This window comes from Cervus elaphus, chromosome 17 (genome assembly GCF_910594005.1).
Source record: "Cervus elaphus chromosome 17, mCerEla1.1, whole genome shotgun sequence".
In the NCBI taxonomy this organism is placed as follows: Eukaryota; Metazoa; Chordata; class Mammalia; order Artiodactyla; family Cervidae; genus Cervus; species Cervus elaphus.
In genome coordinates this window covers 49,967,859-49,994,615 of record NC_057831.1, presented here as the reverse complement: position 1 = coordinate 49,994,615, position 26,757 = coordinate 49,967,859, and the positions used below count along the sequence as shown (strand labels likewise).

The following is a 26,757-nucleotide window of genomic DNA, read 5'->3' as shown; positions in this document are numbered from 1 at the left end:
TGGGAAGAAAGTCCTTGTAAATCATTGCTTCCTTAATTTAACTTACTATGGAACCTATTTTGAACTTATTTTTTTCCCTTTCAAAGTTGATGCCTTTGTGAAGAAAGGCCAGTGATACTGAATTTGTATTCAGTTCAATTCAGTCATGAAGGAAGCTTCTTCACAAGGGCAGGGCAGACAGCTACGACTTCCTTACAGAGCGGCTCTGATCATAGCACCTCCATTCATGCTCATTTCCTTCTTTCATATCATTTTCAGTATTAAACCCTGTGATTAGAAGAGATTCATAGAAAATAAATGCAAAGAAGTGTGTCTCCCAGCTTCCCCAAACTTCCTGTTAGAAATATTTCAAGCAACACTTAGTTCCTCATTGGGAAAAAAAAAAAAAAAGGAAAAGGAAACTTCAGTAACAGATAAAAACACTAACATCTGCAGAGCAATTTTACCAAGTACTTTTACAAGATAAACCATTTGAAATTCAAGAAATCCTACAAGCTTTGGCCAAATACAATTAATCACACACTTTTGAAAGAAAAGGCTAAACTCAGAAATTTGACTTGCCCAGTTTTCATAGAATTATTATTTCATACAGTGAAGTCACCAATGAAGATGTGGGGGGTGTTTGTTTTATATTGCTGTTTGGAATCTCATTTTGCCCTCTCCTTATAATAAGTCATGCTATGTGCTCTGAAAACAGATACCTGTTTTTAGAGTTGTTCTGGCCACTTAACTGTGTGATGTTAGCAAAATTAATTAATCACTTTTTTTTCATCTTTAAAATGGAAATGATATAGATCTGACTTCTTGAAATTACTGAAAAGTTTTCGATAATAGAAAGTATATCATACAGCACTTAGTATATAGTAAATGTTCAATAAATATTGTATACTATCATTACTTTATTATTCTTATGAATTAGTCTTACTCCTTATTTTAGTATTGCCCATACTTCATAGTCTAGTAAACAAAGGATATTCTCCCTTGCATTGGGAATTAGTTATAGAAGGCGTGTATGGCTTCTTCGTTCAGTCTTTTTTACAGGCCAGGTCTCTATCCCATATTTATTTCTCTCTCTCCTTCCCCTACATAACTTACTGTAATGTGGCATATAGGCTTGGAGAAGGAGATGGCAACCCACTCCAGTACTCTTGCCTGGAAAATCCCATGGATGGATGAATCTGGTGGGCTGCCGTCTATGGGGTCGCACAGAGTTGGACACGGGCTGAAGCGACTTAGCAGCAGCAGCATATAGGCTATAAACATAGATTGTATATGGAATGAAATCAAATGTCTCTCTCCAATGTGCCAGTTTTTTATAGACAGGAAAGATTTTCCCCAACCACTAGGTTACGTAAAATGTGGCCCGGGTAGCTGTGAAGTAAATCTCTAAGGCCAAAAAAGAAGTTCATCTTCTTCGAAACCTTAGTGGGATTGTCTTCACCTTTCTGGGATTCAAATGAGTTTCAGGAAAATGGCTTTATTTTACCAATACAACCTGATAGGCTAGTGCTGATCTATGCAAAAGGAAAGAAAACCTATTTCATTTAATGTTACTTAAAGTGAAGAAACCTATTCAATATATTTCATGAGCAATGGAAAAAAAAAAATGGTGGGGTGGGGAGGTTGGAACCCATTGAGGACAGTTGCAATTTCTAAAGAAATTTTTCTTTAACATTTTTTTCCCCTGTAAAATGTTAATAGTGTGGAAGCTTCTGACAGGGGAAAAAAAAAATTATTGGTGAGTAAGTTACCTCTACTACTATTTAAGATTCATTTTTTTATATTCATTGTCCTTTATGTAAAATCTTTCAGTTGAAAAGTCAGCAAAGAAGAAAGTACCGAAAATAAACACATTTAAATGAAAGTTTGCTTCTGGCAGGAAGGTTGTGAGGTGATCGGGAGGCTTAAACATATAAACACTTGGTAAGTTATTTTAAAAGAAATTTTAAACAAGCATGATTTATTTTTTTCCAAACCAACTGTGCCTTTTCAAAAAGCTGCATGTGAATGAATAATAACGTGGAAGCAGCATTTTTTCTCAAAGAGATGCATCTATCTATGGATGTGTTATGATTTAAGATAAAGTCATCGACTCAGAGCTAAAGTTTAGACTAATTAAAATATATAAATTACTTCTCTTCTGACCTCAAGGAGAGAGGCACAGGCTGGCATCAGCACAAGCCATGCTCTCAGCAGGAGAATTATTATTATAAATGGAACAGAGCTTCAGATATTACAGGAATGCACATGTCAAAATATTTGGGGCTATAACTATAGACAGAATCAATATAACAGACACAAGTATCATTCTCCCCTTTGATTTTTCTATTAAGTTGAGCTGAGAATACCTCAAAGAATAATTATTTCATGTCAAAATTGCAAGAAAATTTGCATTAATCAGTAAAGCAGTTTTATTTAAAGAAACATTCTACTTTAGTGACATTTTGTTATTGACTTCTAGTGCATTTTTTCATTTTCTCAGATTATATCTCTATTCCTATTTAAATCGTGGATCAGAAACTAATTGGATTAGCATCATTGCAAAAATCCTGGCCTCTATTCTCTAGACCCATCTAAGTAGAGCCTAAAATTCTAGCAAGTTTTTGTTTGGTTGTTTGTTTTTATGCCAATTTACCTTAAACAAGACAGTCTACATTAAATATCGGAGCACTTTCAATGGTGTGGTGAAACTGCTGGGCTATTAACAGTATTAAATAGTGCACGTTGCTTCAAAGAGCAATAGTCTGATTTGGAAGTGTGTGAACATGTGCTGGGGTAAAATGTGTGTGGTGCCAGAATGCTTATCATTTTATTCCCCTGAGACACTAATATATACCTAGAGTTAAATTTTGACTCTAATCATGCCTGTCCTCCTTTGCCCCTATAAGTTAAATAAAGATTCTCTATTTTTCATTTAATATTTTTCAAGTATGTGCCTTTATAAGTATGTTGGTGATTCTCCATTAAAGTAAAAAAAGCTAGATGAACAGAATTTGTAAGGGTGAAGAAGGTATTATTTGCTACGGTTGTTTATAAAAGCAAAGCAGCTTTCTCTACATATTAGAAGAAGCTATGTTCTATCATATTGACTCAGCAGCCCTGATTTTTTTTCTCAAGAGTTTATAATTAACGTAGTACAGTCCAAATGATGCTTTTGTTGTTTGTTTTTTGTATACAATTCTTTAATTGGACTTCAATATTATACTTGTTACGAAAATATTGTGTTAATCGTAGAAGAAAGGGTAAATATTTTTGTTCCCAACATCAAATATGAACATATTACTGGATTTTTCCTTTCATTTATGTAACTACTCCCAACAATAAAAAATAACACTGAAAGGTACTGGTCCAAACAGCTTCTCTATAATCAGATTTCAGTTCACGCTTCTTCACCTCACGATTTAATGGCTGTGTTAGTAGGCGTCTTTTTAACTTCCTTTTAAAATGTAAATCCATGCTGGTAAATGTGTGTGTGAGCTGTGTTTCATTGAACAGAAGTTTGTGTGTCCATACAGATTTGAAAAAAAATATATATATATATATATGATCATCAAACACATCAGATATATAACCATATACATAAAGACAATTACATTATTAACAAAATTTTACATCTAAGTGAAAGAACTCCTCATATGACTGTAATTTGTACAATGATTATAAATAATACGCTGTGCTGTTCTTAGTTGCTCTGCGACTCCATGGACTGTAGCCCGCCAGGCTCTTCTGTCCATGGATTCTCCAGGCAAGAATAGTGGAGTGCGTTGCAGTGCCCTCTTCCTATCCCCTCAAACATAAAATATGTTCTGTTAATCTTATTCACTACATATGTAAAAGCATATGATTAATATTGTATTATGAAATGAACATGTAAATGAATTTTTAAATATATGCTAAAGAAAATTTTGAACTCATATGGACAAATAGGCAATATTTGTCTTATTTTTTTCTGTTTTTGTCTAGTTTTAATGAGAACATAGGAGACAGTCTGTGTGATATTTCATGGACTTTTTATTTGCCCACAGTCTTTTGTTAAGGGTGGCTATAATTTTTGAAAGTAATAACTTATGTTGGGTTTAACTTATATTGGACATTTTTATCATCAACTTGCTTTCATCTTCAATACTACCACTCACAGTCCTAGTTTCACCATCTAATTAATGCATTTCCTGAAGTTTCCCCATCTTTATACAAGTGTGTATATGGTGCATACATAGATTCCAAAATACATAAGACATACCATCATTAGTTAACACTGAAGACAATGATAATAGCACTTCCATTTTGTTACCATTTTATTAGATATAAGAGCTAATTTTTTGGACTACACCATTTTTTTGTTCCAAACTCAGTTTTACTAGATTTTGTGTAGATGAACCTTATGCTGCCACTCTTTTCTTTTATTTCTCTTTCATTCTTTTTGTCACGCATTTTGTTTGCAATGAGGAAGGAAGACAGGCAAGGAGAAGGAGAGGGAAAGAAAGATGGAAGATATTCATAAAAGTAAATGAATGCTGTGTTCTGCCATTTAATCTACCTCAGACTTAATTGAGCCCTTTCCCCATTAAAAAGAGATTGGGTAGCTAAGTTTTACATAACGTGAGCCAGATTTAAGACCTCAGAAAATAATTTTCCAGGATCATAGCTATTTTAACTGCCTATCTTGATGAAATATAAGAATCAACAGGTTTGATGCATTTAAGATATAAGACTTTAAGAATACTGTAAGGGAAGGCCAATACATTTCAGTAGGAGCCAGATGTCTATCTTTATATAAGGGCCTTCAGATAGTGAGAGTGCCTTTGTTCCAAACTGAAAGCACTTTTTGAGTCTGAAAAAAATACCCTCCTAGTTTGAACACCTACTGACATTATTTTCTAAATGTTAAAATTGACAGCAGAAAGCTACTGCTGTTTTCTGTAATTCTGTAAAAATCTTTGCCCACTTCAGCCTACTCAGTTGCAAAGCTAGTCCAGATGGGACCATGAAATTTTTGCAGCAAGTTCTACAGCACATAATTTTGTTCAATAAAGTTATTATGCCACACACAGCTGTATACTGCCATATAAATGAGCACATGTGCAACAGAATTTTTGTACTATAAGTTTTATAAGACTAAAATTGAGATTATATGGCCATACACAATAATTTATTTGAAACATCAACATGTGCCTTGCTCTAGGGTTACACAAATGGTGCCATTTCTTTTCCAAGGGAAAGAGTTTGTCATTTAATATTCGGTATTAACACAAATGTTTTCCTCAGAATTATAATCTAAATTAGGTGATTTAAAATTCATCAATATATCATTAACTTTTACTTTAACATATTAGATCTATAGAAGAATCAATTCTCCCTAACAATGGTGAAAGAACCTAATCACTCTCTAAATTTGCTTTTAATTAGCATCATCTGCATTAATTGGTATAGCTGATAGCAAAACATTACAATGCACTGCTATTTTATATTTAAAATGTAATATGTCTTTTAGTCCCATGTCTCTCTGAAGGACCTTAGCCATTTCTGCAATGCCTTAGTAAATATTTTCAGATGTATTGCTCAAGAATTTTCTCTAGGAAACTATGGAAGACTATAAATGGGATGCAGTAAATTTCCAGGTGACTATTTGGTCTTCTTTATGTTCCAGAATACTCTGAAAAATATTTTTCTCTCTCTTCCATCTTCATCCTCATAATTCACTAATTCTCAGTCACATTTTTGAGTATTGTAAAGAAAAAAAAGTATGTAATCAGTAAGAAGCTGAGAAGGAAATAAGGAATCTACCATTTATTCTATGTCATGTCTTGCCAAAAAAAGTCCATAGAGTCAAAGCTATGAGTTTTTAGTTGTCATGTATGGATATGGCATTTGGACCATAAAGAAGACTGAGTGCCAAAGAATTGATGTTTTCAAACTATGGTGCTGGAGAAGACTCTTGAGATTCCCTTGGACAGTAAAAGGTCAAACCTGTAAACCCTAAAAGAAATCAACCCTGAAATTCATTAGGACTGATACTGAAGCTGAAGCTCCAATACTTTGGCCACCTAATGTGAAGAGCTGACTCATTGGAAAAGACCCTGATGCTGGGAAAAAGTGAGTATTGGAGGAGAAGGGGGTGACCAAGGATGAGATGGTTGGATGGCATCATCAACTCAATGGACATGAGTTTGAACTCTGGGAGATGGTGAAGGACAGGGAAGCCTGGTGTGCTTCAGTTCATGGGGACACAAAGAGTGGAACACAACAGCAACTGAACAACGAAAAACACTTTCTTGTACACATTATGTTTCACAATAATTATGAAATACAGGCAATATTTCCTAGGGGAAAAAATGAAAAATAGAAGCAAACAAATAAAAACCTAGAGCTCTGAGAAGTTAAGTGACTTTCCATAGGTAACAGAGCTAGTGTTCACAGCCAAGTAGTGTTACAGATGTTCCAGGTCATGGCCATATTTCAGGTCCTCTGGTTCCAAGTCCAAAATGTTTTCCTCTATACCATAGATTCTAATGGTGTTTTTGCCCCTAGCCAGGCTTTTTCTCTCTAAAGCAAAACTGTAAACAAATTAATAACATTCTCTGGTTCAATGAAGACCAAGATTGGTCTAATCAAAATCATTTCCTTATATTTGACCATAGACCTATGCTTTTTTGTAATGACAGCTTCCTGGACAATTAAATATTTTTGAAAGTACCTTTTGAACTAACCTAACTCTCTTCTCATATATCCTACCTCATTTAATGGCATCACTCATTACTTAGTTAGTACAATATAAATTTTAGCTCTTCCTGATTCTTCCATCTTCCTTACCCCCAAACCTAAAGAATTCCTCAATTCTATTTCAACTCTAGAAATCTGTCTTTAGAGAAGTTGTCTTCAAATATTAATGTGCTTCAGATTCTCTGGTGAACTTGTTAAAACATAGGTAGCTGGAGGTCACAAATGCTTACTACCTTGGTTCTGGTGATGCTGTTATGTCCAAACTTAGCAGGAGCTATACATTAAACATACGCAGTTTTTGATATATGAATTATATCTTAATTAAAGCAAAAATGGTTGCTGGACCCTGCATCAGAGGTTTTCATCCAATAGGTCTTGGATGGAGCCCCAGACAATTGGCATTCTTTGCAAATCTCCAGGTGATGTCAATGCATCTGATCAGAGGACCACATTTTGAGAGGCATTAGTCTAGTGCATCCTTTCATTCTTGTCAACTCCTTGTGCCAGGCTCTCCTCAAATCTTGACCAGACAACCACATTCCAGGATGTCTCCCTTGCATAAAATGCTCATCTTAATCTCAATCTGTCCAACTCCTATTGAACTTTCAAAGTTTTTTTCAAAGCTCATATTTTTTTGTGTTAAATATAGCCAAATGCCTCCTAGCAAAGTTCATAATGTCCTATGGTGATTTTACATTGCGCCTAGTACTAACTCAATTGAATTTTTCACTATATTATATTTAATTATCACTTTTGATCCCTTTGGGGGGTTTATTTTTATGAGCCAAATTTTCCACTAAAATAAATAAATAAATAAATATCTTCAATGTTTCCCATCCCCCATTACAAACTAGGAGAAACAGACAACTTGTTTGGCCTGCTGACCAATACTTCATTAAGTATTATTTTAAAATGACTTGATTACAAATATATCATTCAGCATATATTATCACCTCCAACATGCTTGTTAATGCAGAGCCGTACTGAGGAAAGAGTTCAACATTATCTGCACGAATTTAGAAAAACAACTTGTGTAGGCATGTGTCTCTGAGATACAAATGTCTAAATCAATATACAGTTATTTTTGTGTGATTTAAGTCTTTGTCTTCAAATATACACAGACTGTATCTTAATAAATGCCTGAGGATTTGGCCTATCTTCATCATCAGTATTAAGGATCTTACCTGTCATGAGTATTTGGAATTTACTACCTTCCACACTTATGCTTTCTAAACATAGACATAAATTCTAATTCCATCAAAGCATTATCTCTTATACTAAATGCATTTTAAAACCCAACAAAAGCTCCATCCAAACTGATACTGAAATTATTAAGGACTAAATGTACAGCCCAAATCCTTTCCTTCCATGACACAACTTATTACTAATATTATTATATAATTAAAAAATAACTTGTTATATAATGGAAAAGACAATGTTATAAATTTCAGAATTACAAAATAAATATATTTTGTTCTCCTCAAGCACTTAATTTTACCATGTGTATCTTTAGCTGGTACCTTTCCCCGTAAATTACCTACATGGAAATAAGGTAAAACTTTCAGATTGACTGATTGATTTTAATTGCTCTGGTATGAACAATAACAACAAAAATATCCAGCATATGCTTAAATCATCATGTTTAGAGTTCACTGATTTTACTGTTATACTTCTGTGGCAACTGGTAGCCAATTTAGCTTTGTCGAATAAACAGGATAAATTGAGAGAAGTCTAGTTAAAATCATTTTCATTACTGATAAGAAAGCAATTTGAATATTGCAATAGGGAGTATAATATCTTGAAAGATGGGTTTCATTTAAAACCATGGATTATCACCTTTGGAAAAGCCTTTGAATCGTTTTGTTAAAAAAAAAAAAGGCTGGGGCCAAATTCGGACTGCTAAGGACTACTTTATCCTCATCAATTATAAGTAAGTTTTGTTATCCCCCAATATTATACAAGCCATGATGAAACTGTCTATAATCAACTATACTTTAAAAATAAGATTGATTTTTCCCAGGTATCTGACTAGGTGAAGAGATGTTACCACGTCTCTGCCAAGTTTATACAGTTTCTTGAGGAACCCACTTGTCAATTCACAGAAGCATGTCCCGGGATAAGCTCAAAAGGTCTGAGCGGGTGTGCTAAACTAACAAAGTCTCTCAGAGAGACAGAGAAGTGCTTTGTCTCTTTACTTTATTTGGCTTTGTTTCAAAGCCTTTTCATTTTCATGAAAGTTTTACTCAGTCTGTCCGTGTTGAAAAATAGGCTTCTCCGCTGGAATTCACATTCCCTTCCTTCTCATCGGGCTGCAGTGTCAATTACTACCCTACCTGAGGATCCTAGCGAACAGTTCCACATTCTGCCGGCTTCCTCCCTAATTAGAACCACCAAAAGGAACAACACAGTTGTTCCTTATGTCTTGGTCTTTAGCTATGAGTATTTGGGTGACACAAAAATTACCCTAAGCTTTTCCGAGACTTAAAATGATAAGAAGAAGTAGTGCCAAAAGGAAAACATTGGAAAAAATCTGAGGAAAATGTGGACTTTTTTGGTGTGAAATGGAGAGGAGAGGGAGAGGGAAGGAGGAAAGAAGGAAGATTTTATATATTTATCTATTGTGCTCAGTCATGTCGGATTCTTTGCAGCACCATGAACTGTAGCTGTCCACGGGATTTCCCATTCAACAATACTGGAGTGAGTTGCCATTTCCTCCTCCAGAGGGTCTTCCCGACCCAGGGAACAAACCCACCTCTCTTGCATCTCCTGCATTGGCAGGTTACCACTTACCAGGTTACTTACCACTAGCACCACCTAGGAAACCCCATATTTATCTGCTAGGCTAAATATAAATCTGTGTATACACATTGTGATAGGCAGAATGGCTGCCCAAAGATGTCTATGTCCAAATCCCAGGAACCTGTGATCCTTTTAGGTTAAGGGCAAAGGGAGGCTTAAAGTGGCAGACCACTTGACTTTGAGATGGGGAGACTATCCTGAATTATCCAGTCATGGGGTCCTTACAAGTAGAAGAATGAGGGAGGCCGAGAGAACTGGGGGGATGACAGCCTTAGAAGTACTTTCCCTGTGATGCTTTAAAGACGGAAGAATGGGGCCACTCGCAAAATGTGAAGTGGTAGCCTCTAGAAGCTGAAAAAGGCAAGAAAAGGAATTCTACCCTAGAACCCGTCAAAGGAATGCAGTCTTCCTAATATTAATACTTTGATTTTAGTCCAGCGAGATCCACTATTGACTTCTGACCTCTAGAACTGTAAGATACTAAATTTGTGTTGTTTTATACCACTAAGTTTGTGGTAAAATTAGTTCAAGCAACAATAGAAAATAAACATACATGTACATACACTTGCCTCATTGTTTACCTTTAAATTAGAGAATTTCTCTTTTGTGTTTAAAGATAAACACCATCCATGTCAATGCCAACGCACAAATATAATTCAAATCACACATAAGAGTCATAAACATAATGTAAAGATTCCTTGTGTCTCTGTTTAAAAAATAAAAGGAAACAAGTGGCATTAATTCTAATAACATGTTTTATTCAACCTCAAATATACAAGAATGTATCATATCTCTATGTAGTCAACACGCAATTATTGAGATATTTTGCATTCTTTTTACTGGCATCAAGTCTTCTAAATCTGATGTGTGTGTTATAGCACATCTCACTTTGGACTAATCACATAATAATTGCTCAATTATCACAACTGGCTAGTAGCTGCTGTATTGGGCAATATAAATCTAAATATTAAGACGTTTTAATTTCTGAAGTCAATTTTGGTGATAGCTTTGAATATACTTATGTGGTTAAAAAGCTATAATATGAATTTGTGTCTGTTTTTAATGAAGAATAGTGATTTCTTTAAATATTTTACAGGGAAAAAAATTTGACTTAATCAAGACACTAAACATAAACACAGAAATGTAAATGCTGACAAGACCATATCAATCTATGAATTCTTTTAAAATAAGTAAGTAGAATATTTAAATACCATTCAAAAATTTAGGTGGGCATGTTGGAAAGCTGATCTTTGAGTCACATATAAATTTGGGTTTTATCATCTATTTTTCCAATTTGAATTTCTTTCTACCTATTCTATTTTTATTCTTACAAGTGAGGCATAAAATGTTTAGTGCAAAACAAACTAAAATAAAATGAGTTTGCTTCTTTACATCTACTCTGAATAGCTGCTTATTCATATCACAGCACAGCTGCCACAAAGCTATCATGGGTCATGATGTCTGCTCAGAAATAGGAAGCTAAAATAGCCAAAGTATTACAGGTGAAAACACAGGTATATCAGAAGATCTTTTTCCAGCTCTGGTTAAATTCTACAGGATTCCAATTGCTTATAATTTGGGATAATCTACACAAAGATAAACTGCATAGTTTATTCTTAATATGATTTAAATAAGCATTTTAAATAGACATTTCACAGAAATATAAGCAAGTGTAGATTATGGGAATCAATAATCTTGAAGGTTTTTATTTCAACTTAAGCAGGTAGCAGGATTTTTCCCCATTATTCTTGTTTTCCTAAATAGAGCTGACACTTCAACCAGAATTTTAAGTAACTATACTGATATTTGAAAATCTCAACAAGGCAATGCAGTCCTTCTCACTGTCTACATATACATTCTATCTAAATAGCTATCAGCCTAGCATATTTTTTGTTCCCTTTCTAGTTTCCTAACTTACATCTTTAGGGATGTTATAAACTGAACATATGCCCGTACAGAAACACCCTCTTCTGAATATTTGGTGGGCACTGTAGTGGGTTTTGCTGTTGTTGTTGTTTTTAGTTTAACTTTATCCCAATCTTCTGTTTAATTTATAATGAGCTAAATCTTCCAACTTGAGACTTTTTTTTAAAGGATAGTCACTATTGGCAAAAAAAAAAAAAAAAAAAAAAAAAACCCTTAAATTGACGGTGTTCTTCAAAGCTCTTAAAATATTTTCTTTATTGTACATTATAAAAATAAAACTCCCACTTGTTTCCCCCACCTTCCCTGGCTTTAATTTACCTTTCCTCTAAGGCTGTAACAAAACCTAATACAGTCTAGCTGATGCCCAGATATGGGTATGCTATTTTTGACAATTGTCTAATACTTATATTAGGAATTAGCAAAGCCTTACACTTTATGAATGAAGTTATTCATCATTATCAGTAGTATCTTGCCACTCCGATGGCCCCTTCACTCTCTATTTTAATTCAGTCTAGGTCGTAGATGCATTAGCCTCACAGGCACCATGACTCACTTTGGAAAAGGAAAACACAACAACCCGATTTCAAAGTACATGAACACCTTGCTCCTTAGATTTACTCCAGAAAACTTGTCAACCGCAGTATTTACCCATGGAGGACCTTCTAATGGAAAAGGCAGAAACTAGACTCAGAAGAAACACAGGGTGGCACGCATCTCAGCTCCTCCAACTTTACATACGACGGAAGTGACAAGAAGTGAACATCTTAGGAAGGTCCGCTGCTGCTGCTGCTAAGTCACTTCAGTCGTGTCCGACTCTGTGCAACCCCATAGACGGCAGCCCACCAGGCTCCCGTCCCTGGGATTCTCCAGGCAAGAACACTGGAGTGGGTTGCCATTTCCTTCTCCAATACATGAATGTGAAAAGTGAAAGTGAAGTCGCTCAGTCGTGTCCGACTCTTAGCGACCCCATGGACTGCAGCCTACCAGGCTCCTCCGTCCATGGGAGTTTCCAGGCAAGCGTACTGCAGTAGGTTGCCATTGCCTTATCCGAGGAAGGTCTGAGTGGCAGACAATTCCTGGAAATTGTTTGCCAAAAAGAGTAAGAGATAGCCTTCATTGCATATTGACATTATGATGCAGTTGGGGGAGAGAGAACTTACTATTGATATGTGTATTTTAGTGCTAGTCAATTTTTTCCATTCCAGTTTGTAATGTCAGCTCTTTCTCTTTCAGCTGATGCTGTTATTTATAAGATCACAGATTGAAAGCTTCTCAAATGGCGAAGACTATTCCCTAAGTTTGGCTGAAATTAGGAAATTGGCCCCAGTTGAATTGGCCCTCAGCCACCAGGTACATAGTTCCACAGTTTTACTACTAAAGCAAAAACTAGAAGTTTAAGAATAAAATTTATTCCTCCTTCCTTGGGACAATTCTTTAAGCACTTGAAAACAGTATCATTTTCTCCAAACTGTATAAGATTGTTGCTAGGCTGAGGCACTCTGTAAGATCACCACATACCCTTAGTGGCTAGTGGAAGAGAAAATGCTAAAACCCACAGACCCTATTTATATTCATGTGGGTTGGGAATTATCCATTATTAGCCATGCAGCAGAAAAGGAAAAAAAAAATCCTTTTAAGGATACAAATCCTTCTAAGGATACACTATACTCAGAAGATCCCTTACATAGCATTTAGAATGATACTGGCTGACATGCTAACATTTACAGAACACTAGAGAGACGTTCAATGCTATATGTCTGTAGTACTGGCTCATTTAATCTTCACCACAATTCTACAATGTACAGTATGAAGGTTTATTATTTCTTCCCACAGAAGCAAATAAGGACTTAAGAAGATCAGTCATTTCTCAAAGTCACTCAGGTAGTCACAGAACTAGAATTTGATCCCATGTCTATTTGACTCCAAAGCCATGACCTTAACAATCACAGTAGAGAAGTTTTAAGGACAACTCTATGGCTAATATCCATAAAATTTTATATGTGTTTATTGAAATTCCACTAATGAAATTTTATATAATATACATATATATATATACACACACACACACATGCTTATGCATATATGTACATGTGTGTAATCCTAATTTGGAAAATATATTTTAATTGTATTCAATGAAGAAGGAGATTAAAAGCACAGAAACTAAGATAAGTCATCTGATATTAACAAAAGGAGCAATGAATCTTCAAAAGAATGATGACTAGTTTTATTCTTTGGAATCTATTTCAAAGGCTAAATTGAAAACATTTAGTCTTTGTCTTTTAAAATGAAATGAGAACATGAGTATCTAAATCTGCTCTGTGCAACATGGTAACCACTAGCCAAATGCATCTATTGAAATTTAAATAAGGATTAAATAAAATTTTAAAAAACTAGTTCCTGTCACATGAGTACCAATCTAAATGGAACTAAGGATGAACTAAGCAATGTTTTTATCAAGGATGTTCTACACGAATTCTTTCCCCTTTTGTAGTCACTGTTCTCTTTCCCCCTCTCACAACCCTGCACTCTGAATGAGACAAATTGTTTGTGATTTTCACATTATCTTTAACAGGATCCACTGGACAAGTGGTCTGCTTATGTGAAAATGAAGATGGGCAAAATAAGAACTGACATGAAGACTTGAGGTGAGGAGTAGAGCTCAGTTTTCTTTTAGCATGAGCCAATGGTATATTTCAGGAGATAACAATTTAAGACACAGTTCATTGATGACTTGAGGGCTACCAGGAAGAGGAAGTATTCTAAAACGGTTTTTTTTTTTTTTTTTTTTTGAAAAGCATGACTTTGAACAGAAAGAAACAGTGTGAGATAGAGATGAAGTGATGAGCAAGCATTGAACATTTATATCAATAAAATCTCATTTTAAAGTAAGGAAAATAAATTGTCGTCTGTCCTTACTATAGTCAACCCTGATTATTTTCATTATATATATAAAGAATTTTAGATAGTTTTCTATAATCATTATGAAAACAAGGAGATGGGCTATTATGTTTAACAATTTCCGTAAGTGACTTATAAACGAGTTTACATTTTCAAAATGGGAGGTTGAACAAGACGGTAATTTCAATTGTGAACTCATTAAGAAGTGGGCTCAATTTATGCTTTCCCCCATTTTTAGCCCTTGAAAATAGTTTCAATGATAAAGACTAGTATCAATAGCATCATCATTTTTAATAGCACTAATGATCTTCACAATCACAGTAGCATTCACCAACTTTTATAAGGCTGTTGGAATTTATTAGTGGTTTGCTTGTCTATTTAATGCCTATTTGATAAGGCTTTGCCCATGGTAGATTGACTTAAATTCTTTTGAAACTTTGCGTTGCATATAAAGAACACATTCACAAAAGAAATTTCACAAAAGAAATTTGTGATTAATTTGAAAAAAGAAAATTGATTTTTCAGAGGCACTGATTGGAAAGAATCAGAATCTTTTTCTTTCATACATGGATATTAAGAATATTTATGCAAAACCATACTTTTTCCTCCTTAAGTATACAAGTTGTGAATGTCCACAGGTGTGGAACAGCAGAATGCTTGATCTTATTTAAAACTACATTACATAAAAAATTCTAGGTTTAAAAAGAATCAACCAAGTAGTGTTTAATATTTATTCTCAGTATAATTAATGTTATAATCATCAGAATAGTAATCTCTATTTATCAACATTCTAACCTAGTTCATCACTGTATTATATGTTCACATACCACATACACTATTGAGAAACTTTTAAGAAAACTGACAGTATGTGCATACATTCTAAAATATTTTTTCTAGTCACATCCTGAAGAAAAACTCTTGATAATTTGATAAAGTAATGATTGTTCCATCTCTCTCAATCTCTCTCCATCTCTTTTTTTATATCAAACCTTTCCTTTTATAGTCAGATGATGGGTAATATGTGGAAAATATACAGTGCCCTCATTCAGTCACTAGCTACTCTTTTACTTCCTTAGCTTGGCCACAAATATCTAACTCATTGAATGGCCTCCAAAACATTGCCTGAGGGTAGGCAGGAGGAGAAGGTGGAGCTCAAAGTGTGCTGTGCCTTCAAGAACACTGCCATTGTTTTAGTACCTGCAGTTCCTTGGAATGGTGCGGCACCTGTAAAAGGTTAATGAGCATAGAGACTTTCAGGCATAATGCAAATTACAGACAGACATACACAGACATTTCATTGATAAACAGACAAGCAACATGCAGGCTGCAGGCACGCTACAGGTGGCAGATATTACTGCAGCTCCACCATCGGATGATCTTGTAGATCACGTGTATAAATGCGTTTTGTTTTTTTCCCCCTGTGAGATAATACTTACAAGTACTATTTTAAAAAAAGGAAAAATCATTTTTCAACAGTTGTCGGGTATTCTTGTCTTATCTCGAGTTGTAATCAGATGTTTATGTCATCCTTTTTGTTACAGGTCATTAGAAATCTCAACTTTATCAAATAAATCAATTAAATAGATCTTTTTTAAAAGGTTCATTCTTTCTTTTTTAAAAAAGCCTGATTCACTTCCATCCAAAAATTACTGAATTCATAATTTAGTCACCTTGTCTTCACTATATTTGATGAACATCTTTACTGTTAAAAAGAAATCATGGTCTAAATAGTCTGCAATAAATATCTTAAATGGATTCAAACTCTCTGAGCTATTAAAAAGTTCAGTCAGGACTTTTTGATGAACTCAATTTTTTAAAAAATCAAGCTGTCAGGTTTTTTTAAAAATCTTAAATTGTTTGTCTTTAAAATTAATATTCATGGCTGTATGAGAATCATCAAGCATTAATGTACATGCATTAATACTACCATCATTGCAGAGGGCCTGCAGAGAAAGAGTTCTTCCATTCCCAGTTTCATTTTTTAAACAATCTCTTGCTATTTTAGCAGCACTCAACACTAATACAGAAGTAATCAAATTAGCATTAGCGGTTCATGTTGCAAAATTCAATTTGTACTGCTACAACATCAAAGTAAAAATATTTGCATATCAAAAGTAAAAGAGGTGGGATTTAAATTAATTTAGTGTCTTAAACAAAATTAAGTAGGCCTTGATGGTAAATTAAATGATAAATAGTTCACAAATACCAAACTAGAATATATTTATATTTCTTTTTAAAAAATCCCAAGGCCTGTGTACTAAATGCTAATGAAATATGAATATTAGAAAAAGAATGGAATATGACAGTGCATATGGAAAATGTCGGGTTTCTCATATTCTGAGAATTCTGTTTAAATTTCATTCAGACTGTAGTGTTTACAACTGTTTATAACTCAGAGTATGTAGGTGAAAATTCTATTATCTATCCATCTAGCATAATACATTTTTCTAAATCTAATTATTACCAATATTTTACCATGTAAGAAAATGTAGTGGCTTTTATACACTTGTGGGCATAAACATGACAAAATACCTTGACTTCTAAGAAATATATTCCTTTTTTTAATCACCTGCTATTATCATGAAGTTTCCATCTGCTTATCACAATGATTAATGTTTTAATAGTCCTTTCTCCCGTGGTGATTCATATGGCCAAATTGGGAGAAACACACTGTTTTTATGAGTGGATATTTTCATATAACCACAAGTATGTGCTTCTCAGGGAGGGGGAGGGGCAGATGATGTTTTCAAAGCAGCAAGTCAAGCCTTTAAAATAACTGATATTTCTGTTTTAGCTCAGTCTCCTCCTAACAGAGACCTAGTGAATGACCACTGTTTGCAATATAATGGACTCCCTGACCATTAAATAGTCCCTAATGTACCTGGGCCATTATGCTCCTTCCTCCCTGGCAACATAGTCCCAGCCTGCCTGTTACAAGTGCTTCCTAAGTCATTAGTAGGTAACTCTGCACTGATATTTTATTTTTTGTTTCCTTTTCCAACTAATGTTTAAACTAAAACATGTTTCTATGGTACTACCATGCTTTCAGATATTTCCAAAATATAGAAATATTTAATGTATTCAGACTATTTTATCTGACTACCTGGAAAAGAAAGAAAATGCTATTTTATGAACCAATCTCATGATTTTAAACAATGTGATCTAATTTGAGAAATATCAGTGACAAAATTTCCCAGAGATATTATAAGTAGTATCCACAACATTTTATAAGTACTAAATGGGCTTCATGGAGCTAATCTGATAGCTACCTATACTTAGAAACTTTTAAGTTATTAACCAGGTGCCCTTACAGAAAAGACATATCAGGAACAGATAAACAAGAAAAATAAAGCATTTTAAAGTGAAAACTTGGGAGGAAATAGATATAGTTTATTACCTTCACCTAACTTCTAAATTTCAAGTGGCTAATGACATGATATTCAATAAAGGTGAGCAGGTAAAATGACAAGTTTTGCATTTACTTATTAATTAAAGAATTCTTGTCCTTGGATTAAGTTTTGTTGCTGCTGTTTTTTGTTCGCTTTACCCTGTGAGTTGGAAAAGCAGAAGATTTTGGAGTGTGGTACGAGAGTAACACTGGTTAGCTTCCCCATCATAAAGGAATAGACTGATGAAAAAGTCATTCTTTGTAATGTATAACCTGTGAAATTGTAATTTCCAAGTATGTGTGATATATCACAATATGCTATGGGATATTATGCCCAAAGATATTTTCAAATACATTCTGAATATATTAGAGTACTTTTAAATTTTAGGTAAAAAAAAAAAAAAAAATTGAGTTGTACAAAGATCACGTTTGTCATTGTTCAACCATTTCTTCATAATGATACTATAGTCATTTTTTGGGGGGGTGGGGGCAGGGATCATGTGAAATAGGGATTGTCTGTGCATTTATCACAGATTTTGCTTTGCAGATTTGATATAACATCTACATAAAAGTGAATCATTTGATAATCTAATGTGGATACAGTATTTTGTTCATTTGCATGGTTTTAGAAAGGCCCTTCTAACTAAAATCTATTTTCATGGGAAATAATAATTCTCTTCTCAAGAATACAAGAGCTTAATTTTTTAAAAAGAGGAAAAAAGTGACCTTTTTGGGAAGACAGGACAGAGATCTGAATATTAATGTAATCAGTAGCTATCATTTAGAAGACAAGGCAAAATCATCTGCAGACCAAAAGAAACATAAACCTAGATATGTATGACTCAATAGAAATTATTAATGGGAGGAAAATTTCAACTTAAGAAACATGTGGATTAAATTTTCCTTGTTTTTAAGAAAGATTAAAAATACCTATTTCAAGTCTCTTAGCTATTTCTGGTAAGAATTTAAGAAAGTTACAATAATTAGTATAATATACTCTTGGATTATGACATGTTGCATAGGAAACTATTCTACTTTATTGCATAATCAGGAAATGGTAGTTCATCTATTTTTTGTTGTCATTCATTTAAAACTACAAAGACCAAAAGAAATAAAATTAAATGAAAGGGTAGTGAAGTACTTAAAATTATATAGTTCAGATCGTCTTTTACAGATAACAACACTGTAGTGCAAAAGGACAGTAGTCTGCTCAAGGTCCCACAACTGGCAGCAAAGCCAGGAGCAAATCACTGATTTACAAATTTCAAAAATTAAGAAATGTGCTTATTTCAATATGAGAATGAGTAATTCAAAGGAAGATCAACTGAGAATTGATGAAGATCTGCTCTATGATAGGCACTATGATACATCCTTCATATACATTGTTTTCATCTCACCCTAATTCAGGAGGTTATGGATTTTGTTAATTTTTTTAATAAGAATACTGAATATCCAAGAGACTAAGTAAATTGTCCAAGGTCACAAAGCTTGTAAGTTGATTGCATAGTTACCACTAAAATCCAAAGTGTTCCTCTTTCCTATCCCAGTTTACACATTAAAATAACTAATATTGATGGCCAGTTCTATAACCAAACTAATATAGAATAATATTTGTTGAAATAATGAGGGTGATGATTTATAAGCTTCCTGAAGAGGAATCAAATACAAATTCAATAAATACTTAACTGTACTTGAGGCTCAAAACAAAGACAAATGAAACTTTTTAGCAAGAGGACAAACAATGCAGAAATGTGGCCTTACTTTCCTTGAATGGTGTTACTAACCTAGCCTTTGCCCCAAATGACTAATGTAGTCAAGTCTGAGCGGAATTTCTTTTCATACATATTTAGCTTCCTAATGGCTGGTTTTTTTTTTTTCCTTTTCCAATATGAGAGTTTTGTTTGGATTTAACATGCCTTTGCCACATTTTACTTGGATTATTTTATTGCCCATGGAGATCTCTGTACTTGAAAATTTCATTGCCATAGAAAGGAGTAAGCTGGTTGCCCTCGGATGCCTTTAGATGACTATAAAGGATCCACAAATAATTTTTCAAATTACACATTGACAGGCATTTTTTTCTCTTGGGTATAATTCAATTAACTTTGCTCTCATTGTATTCTTTATTTGGGAAGCCTATATTAATGATTCCAAAATCACAGTCTTTTAGAATTTGTTGAGAAGGCCTTAAACATTTGTGACTTCAACTTCCTTATGTTTATGTATGAAGAAAATGAAGACCTGAGAAATAAAGTTGGATGAAAAAAAATTTCCAAGTAAGAGAAGATCCAAGACCACATCTAGTACTGATGAACCTATCTGCCAGTCAGGAATAGTGATACGGATGTAGAGAAAGGATTTACGGACACAGTGGCATAAGGCGAAGGCGGGCCAAATTGAGAGTACTGTTGGCATGGATACACTACCACGTATAGAACACATAGACGGGGGGAAGCCGCTGTCCAAGGGAAGAAGCTCAGCATGGCGCTCTGTGATGATGTAGGGGGTGGGATGGGTGAGTTGGAAGGGATGCTCAAGAGGGAGGAGATGTATGTACAGTTACAAATGATTCCACTGTTGTGCAGCAGAAACTAACACATTTTGAAATAATAAATCCTCCAACTAAAAACAAACAAACAAACAAACCAAAAACCTATGACAAAAAGAAAAACAAATCTAGAATTCCTAATCCAGTACTCTTTCCATTCCAAACACAACCGCAGTGATAGACAAACATCCCCTAGCCAAGATTCCTAGATATTTAATGATGAGAAATGAAGGCTGACCATTACCCAAGAGTGCCATTTTAAACAGACTTTTCTGTTTCATTGTAGTGCTATTTATGAAGCAAAACCTTATATTAAAACTAACCCCTCCACATTGATCACTCCCCTCAGCTTGCCTTTACTTCCTGCACAGATGAGCCATGTGATTGTTTTTTGTATTTCATATATTTTTAAAAATTAATGCATTTGAATGTAGAATGTATTTTACTGATTCCTTTATTTCTCCCAACTCTGTAAACAATGAAATAGTTGTTTTTTTCAAGTCCATCAATCTCAGTACTATAGACACTAGTGTAAGATCACTACCAGGTATAAGAAGTCTTAGAAGTGTAGGCAGTCTTATAAATTTACTACAAAACAATGTGGAATGCTTTTTGTTAAATCCATACAAAGACTGTCTTTGACTCAATGGTGTGAGGCACTAATACAGCACAGAATGTCAGCAGACAAACGGAAATACACTGTTACAATGCTATTATTAGTATTTATAAGAGCCCTAGTGCTCTTGATCAATGAAGCCACATTAATTAGTTTCAGGATCGTATTCTCACTTTGGCATATCCACTAGCACTTCCGAACATGCAATTAAAATATTTCAAAATGTCACTTATGTTTCCATTCTACAAGAAATGCATACTGATATGGCCACTTGATTTATACTAGGACACATACATTTAGAAACAAAATGTGTTAACATTTTAGGGTTAAGAAATCTCTCCTACACTGCTTGCAATAAAATCTGATGAAAAACAAAACTATCAATGCTGATGCAAATGTATAATGATAGTATTTTTCTGAGTATGAAATATTTCCAGTTGTATATAAATGATCCAATCCTGGTAAGTTTGCTTTGCTTTTATTTTGGAAAATGTAAATTCAGTGAGAATTTTGGGATAATCAGAGAAAGCAGACGGCTTTTTGGACTTCTCAAGTTAGCTCTCTGTTAAACAAACAGCGTCATTGATTTGAAAGTTAGTAACCCATGTATTGACTTTAAAACAAATTACCATTCTCTCTTAAATTATGGGAGATTGATTTTCATCTTTGTCCAATAAATACCAGAAATCCTTTGATTCATACTAAGAATGGTTTAAAACAAAGTTGATATATTTTCCGTTTTCTATTAAAAAGAAAATTACAGCATAGATTAGATAGATGAAGATACATGTATACATATAAATATAGATGTATGTGTATATAATAACAATATTTTCCAAATTCTTTGGCCAATGTAATATCAGCTTGATTTCTTGTATAGATGTAGTCAGAGAGCAAAGTAAAGCTACACAAGGGACCCCCTGCACTACTTCCTTGATCTCAGGAAGAGGCAAGAGATGTCTGGACAAATGTAGAGGCATGTTGCTAATGGCTTTCCTATACATGATAAATTGAGTTTTGTGAATAGAACAGGTTGTATATCTGGCAGATCCCAACTGCAATTAATGTTTAATGTTTAAACCACTGAAATATTTTTCTTCTAATCTTTAACTCCTCAAAAATAAATAATTCAGAAAATCTCTAAATTCCTCTTTAATTCTGCAGGAATATTCTAGGTGCCATCACACCTAGACTTAAGCGCCCCTCCTATCTTGTAGATATGAAGGACGGTAACAAGAAATGACACTCAAAAACAGAGTGGACAGAGAAGTTACTGTTAAATGTGAAGGAGATCAGTAAAGTAGCTGAAAAGAATCCTCGATGGCATTTAACACATAACGTAGCAGTCCATACATAATATGAAAAGGGTTAAGGGTTCTTTTACTAATTAAGTTTAAAAGGAGGAATTTTGAAAAGGGAATCTCAAGTTAGGGATTTGGGTGGAGATGCTAGCTTTGTTCTGAAGATCAAATCAAACGTGGGTGTCAGGCTTGAGAGGCACCATGATTTTATCTCCTATGGGAGAGAAAATAGTGGTGGTTATCTTGAAAGAAAAAGCCAGAGCATAGATAAATCCACCAGGAAAAGGGGGTGGAGGAGAAAGAAAGTGAAAGTGTTAATCGCTCAGTTGTGTCTGACTCTTTGGAATCCCATGGACTAGAGCCTGCCAGGCTCCCCTGTCCATGGAATTCTCCAGGCAGGAATAATGGACTGGGTAACCATTCTCTTCTCCAGGGGATCTTCCTAACCCAGGGTTCAAACCCGAATCTCCCACATTGCAGGCAGATTCTTTACCATCTGAGCCACCAGGGAAACCCAGGGATGGAGAAGAGAAGTAGTAAAAACTAGGAAAGAAGTTGGAGATGGGAGAGTTTACTGGAAAGATGTGTGAACACTCCTAAGGAGAGTGGCACGTGAACAGGGAAAAAGAACTAGAGAATGACACGTGTATCCAGTGTTCCCTCTTCTGCCTTCCTGCCCTCCCCTGCTCCACCACTGCAGTTCTCCATTCTAATAGAGTCCATGTACCAGCAATAGAGTCAGAACAAAACCTGGCCACAAAGGGGAGTGAATAGTACTTGAAACTGTAAAAAATATGAATTCTGATTGTCTCTATACTGGGGGGAAAAAAAAAGAAGAAGAAGAAGAGCAACATTAAAAAAAAAAAAACCTCAGTGACATAGAGCACAAAGCATTTTCATATCAGTCAACACTGGCATCAGAAGACTCCACATAAAACAGCAAGGTTAAGAAGAAGGGTGAAAGCTTAATCCTTTATTATTCCTGGATGCTATATACTAATACATGAACTGATACACTCTATTAATTTAAAAGAACAACTTTGAAGAGCTTGTACTTTACTCAGTGATGGAATATGGGCTTTTTATTGTCTGAAATTGATTTGATTTCTAATAAAATATTTGCTTCAACCTTGGGCAGCAAGGCAGCAGATAGCTCAATGTAAGACATTAATATTATGAAAAATTGTGATATTTTCCCATGCAGTTCAAAGACTCCGGTGTTATACATCAAATTCATGTCCCTTGTAACTAAATTTGTCATAAATCTAGGCATCCAAAAATGAAATGTGTTTCTCAACAATAATCTCCTGTCAATATCAACTTAATAAGACTTCAAATGCTACAACACTTTCTGGTGGTTTTTAAATTCTTCACAAATAAATTATTGATCTTGGTTTTTGATAATGATATTAATAGAATATACAAATAGGAAAATGAGGCATGGGAGGGATTACCATATCCCAATCATTGGAGCTATACTTTTTTTTTAATCTTTCATGATCATAAATAAATATGCAAACAAAACCAAAGGTAAATAAATATTGATAAATTTTATATTTTGTTTACACAAAATTAATCAAACCTGATTCCATTCTTAAGAATTTAAGAATTATTGAAAAATTTGAAACTTATAAGAATTAAAAAATAAGCAATTTAATTATAATCACTAGAAGTGTATCTCCCCCTTGTTCAATATGAATGAATCACCTGTTTCTGAGTGATCATGATATCCCATTCATTTATTTCTTTACAAGCTCTGTGTTTTCTTCTCTTCAGAATCCATTAGAGAAAAAAATATGAATTGTGAAGTCCTTAATGTCCATGTTTGGCTTCATTCTGTCTGTCAGTACTTCGTGGGCAAGATTAAATTTTGCTAGGTATAAAAGGAAATCCCGTGCTTGTGCTAGTAGTTAAATATGCTCTTCAGAGGAAAAAAAAAAATAGTTTGTAACATCTTAGTGCTAGATAATGATCTCGTGAGTTGCAGATTATTATGACTCTGAATTATTAATCTGATACTTATGGAAAAGTGTGTTTTTGTTACCAGAAAGCTATAATGTAAACAGTTCTCTTGAGTTCTTCTATGCCCAATGTTATTTTTTTTATAGCTTATACTCCATTTATTTTTTTTTTAGAGTTTTTTTTTTCCATTTATTTTTATTCATTGGAGGCTAATTACTTTACAATATTGTAGTGGTTTTTGCCATACATTGACATGAATCAGCCATGGATTTACATGTGTCCCCATCCCATCCCCCTTCCTACCTCCCTCTCCATCCGATCCCTCTGGGTCTTCCCAGTGCACCAGCCCTGAGCACCCGTCTCATGCATCCAACCTGGGCAGTGATCTGTTTCACCCTTGATAGTATACTTGTTTCAATGCTGTTCTCTCTGAACGTCCCACCCTCACCTTCTCCCACAGAGTCTAAAAGTCTGTTCTGTACATCTGTGTCTCTTTTTCTGTTTTGCATATAGGGCTATATTATGTGAGACTGGTAAGAAGTAGAGTGAATATTGATACTCCACAGGCTTCCCAGGTGGCTTAGTGGTAAAAAATCTGCCTGCCAATGCAGGAGACTCAAGAGGTAAAGATTTGATCCTAGGGTCAGGAAGATCCCATGGAGTAGGAAATGGCAACTCACTCTAGTACTATTGCCTGGAGAATTCCATGGAAAGAAGAGCCTGGTGGGTTACAGTCCATGCGATCACCAAGAGTCAGACACAACTTAGCATGCACACAACTTTATCTTTAACTTTTTTTTTTGTAATTATCTTAAAGCAGAAGCATCTTTAGCTTCTATGCAGTGGAAAAAAAAAAAAAAAAAGAAAGCAAAAGGCCCTTTATTTCCCAAAACTATCAATATTGTTGTTCTAATAGTTCAAAGAATGGAAAAGAAACGAGAAGTACAGTTGTTGAGACTTTAATATAACTATGACAAAAACTCTCTTTAATAATAATGTTCTAACGTATTCTCAGGGTGGAGGCCACGATGCCATATCAGTGTATAGGAAAATAAATACCATCAAACTGACCTCTGTGAAGAAAAACGTGCTAGAATGTAACATAGGAAGTAATTTATGAGGACTGTATATTCACTACTGAAAAATCTAGTCCAATGGTGAGACTCAGAAATAATTCTACCATTAAATGCAATTCTTACCATGGAAAAAGTACTTGAAAAATACTTAGTGACATATAATCATTCTATTTTACAGATAAGAAAATCAAAGATCAGAAAGGTACAAGGCTTTGTACCTTAGGGATAGAAGGTATTCAAGGTCACACAGCGTGCTGGAGGCAGTCAGGATTGAAAACCAGTTCTCTTGGATATTGATAGGTCCTGACTAATGTATATTTTCTTATGCATCAATAACCGTAGGATAAGAGTCAGGCCCCTATGAACTTAGATTGGGCCACATATATGTATAGTATCTAGTTCATTGCAGTATTATAATGGCCTTTTAAACTATATTCATGAAATATGGCCAAACAACAAAGAAAATTCAGAGTATGCAAGAAAAAAATAATCAGCTGGTAAGTTTTAGATTTACTTGAAGACAGGGCATGTACATCTTTACATCAGGATATATGCATCAACAAAAGTGCAACAGTCTCCACCATGTTACTTAAGTACCAAACAATTTTTATTTCAAAATGGTGTTTGAGAGGGGAAAAGATAATTGTCAGAGTCCTGAACACATTTAAAAGCACCAGATCAGAGATGACTGGGCTTTCCTGGTAGCTCAAAGGGCATGATTGGCCAGAGGAGAAGAGGGCTGGGGAGAGAAGAAGCCTGAGATTTAGGCTTTGTAATATGTGGCTCAGAATAGCAAAGAATCTGCCTGCACAGCAGGAGACCTGGGTTGGGAAGATCCCCTGGAGGAGAGCATGGCAACTCACTCCAGTATTCTTGCCTGGAGAATCCCCATGGACAGAGGAGCCTGGCAGGCTACAGTCCATGGGGTCGCAAGAATTGGACACGAGTGAAGCAACTAACACTTTCACACTTTCACTCACAATAACGAGCCATGTGAAATTTCCATGCCTCTGACACTATAAGGGAAAGGTGGGAAGAGTAATATGAATCCTGAAATGCAATTCAGATAATTTCTGAGAACAAAATCATGCTTGCAGATTTGCATTTGGTGATATCTCTTAACATTCTACACATTGCAAACTTTGCTTCCATACAAGTCCTCCAGAGACAGACAGCAAAGAGAAGCGGGAGCAGAAGAAAAATCGCATATTAGCTCCAAGAGAAAGTATTGGAAAAAGCGGGTCTTTGACTACAAAACACCTTATTGAGCCCTCATAGACAGAAATGGGACGAATTATCTCGGAAGCAACGTTAGCGACAGAAAAAAATGAGAGGGGCTGAGAAGATTGAGGACAAATAGAAAGGTGCCACAGACAAAAGAATCCAGTGCTACCTACCTAGATAGTAGTTCTAAATCTTCCAAATAAGAAAACTGATCTAAATATTACTGTTTTTTTTTTTTCATATCTGTTGTACATAGAAAGCTTTTGAAGGATGATACTCTAAATGCCTGCTTATCAGTA

At 34.7% G+C, this 26,757-nt stretch overlaps 1 protein-coding gene across 7 annotated transcripts in view; it reads right to left on the bottom strand.

Annotated features, from left to right (window-relative positions):
• PCDH7 (protocadherin 7) overlaps positions 1–26,757 on the bottom strand; it is a 446,943-nt gene that overhangs the window by 150,118 nt on the left and 270,068 nt on the right. The window contains exon 5 of one of the 7 annotated variants that reach the window (XM_043871512.1): positions 15,552–15,567. The exons of the other annotated variants lie outside the window; for them this stretch is intronic. The gene's annotated coding sequence lies outside the window, so the exon portion shown is untranslated. Of the gene's footprint in view, positions 1–15,551; positions 15,568–26,757 lie in introns of those variants that run through there. 7 annotated transcript variants of the gene reach the window in all.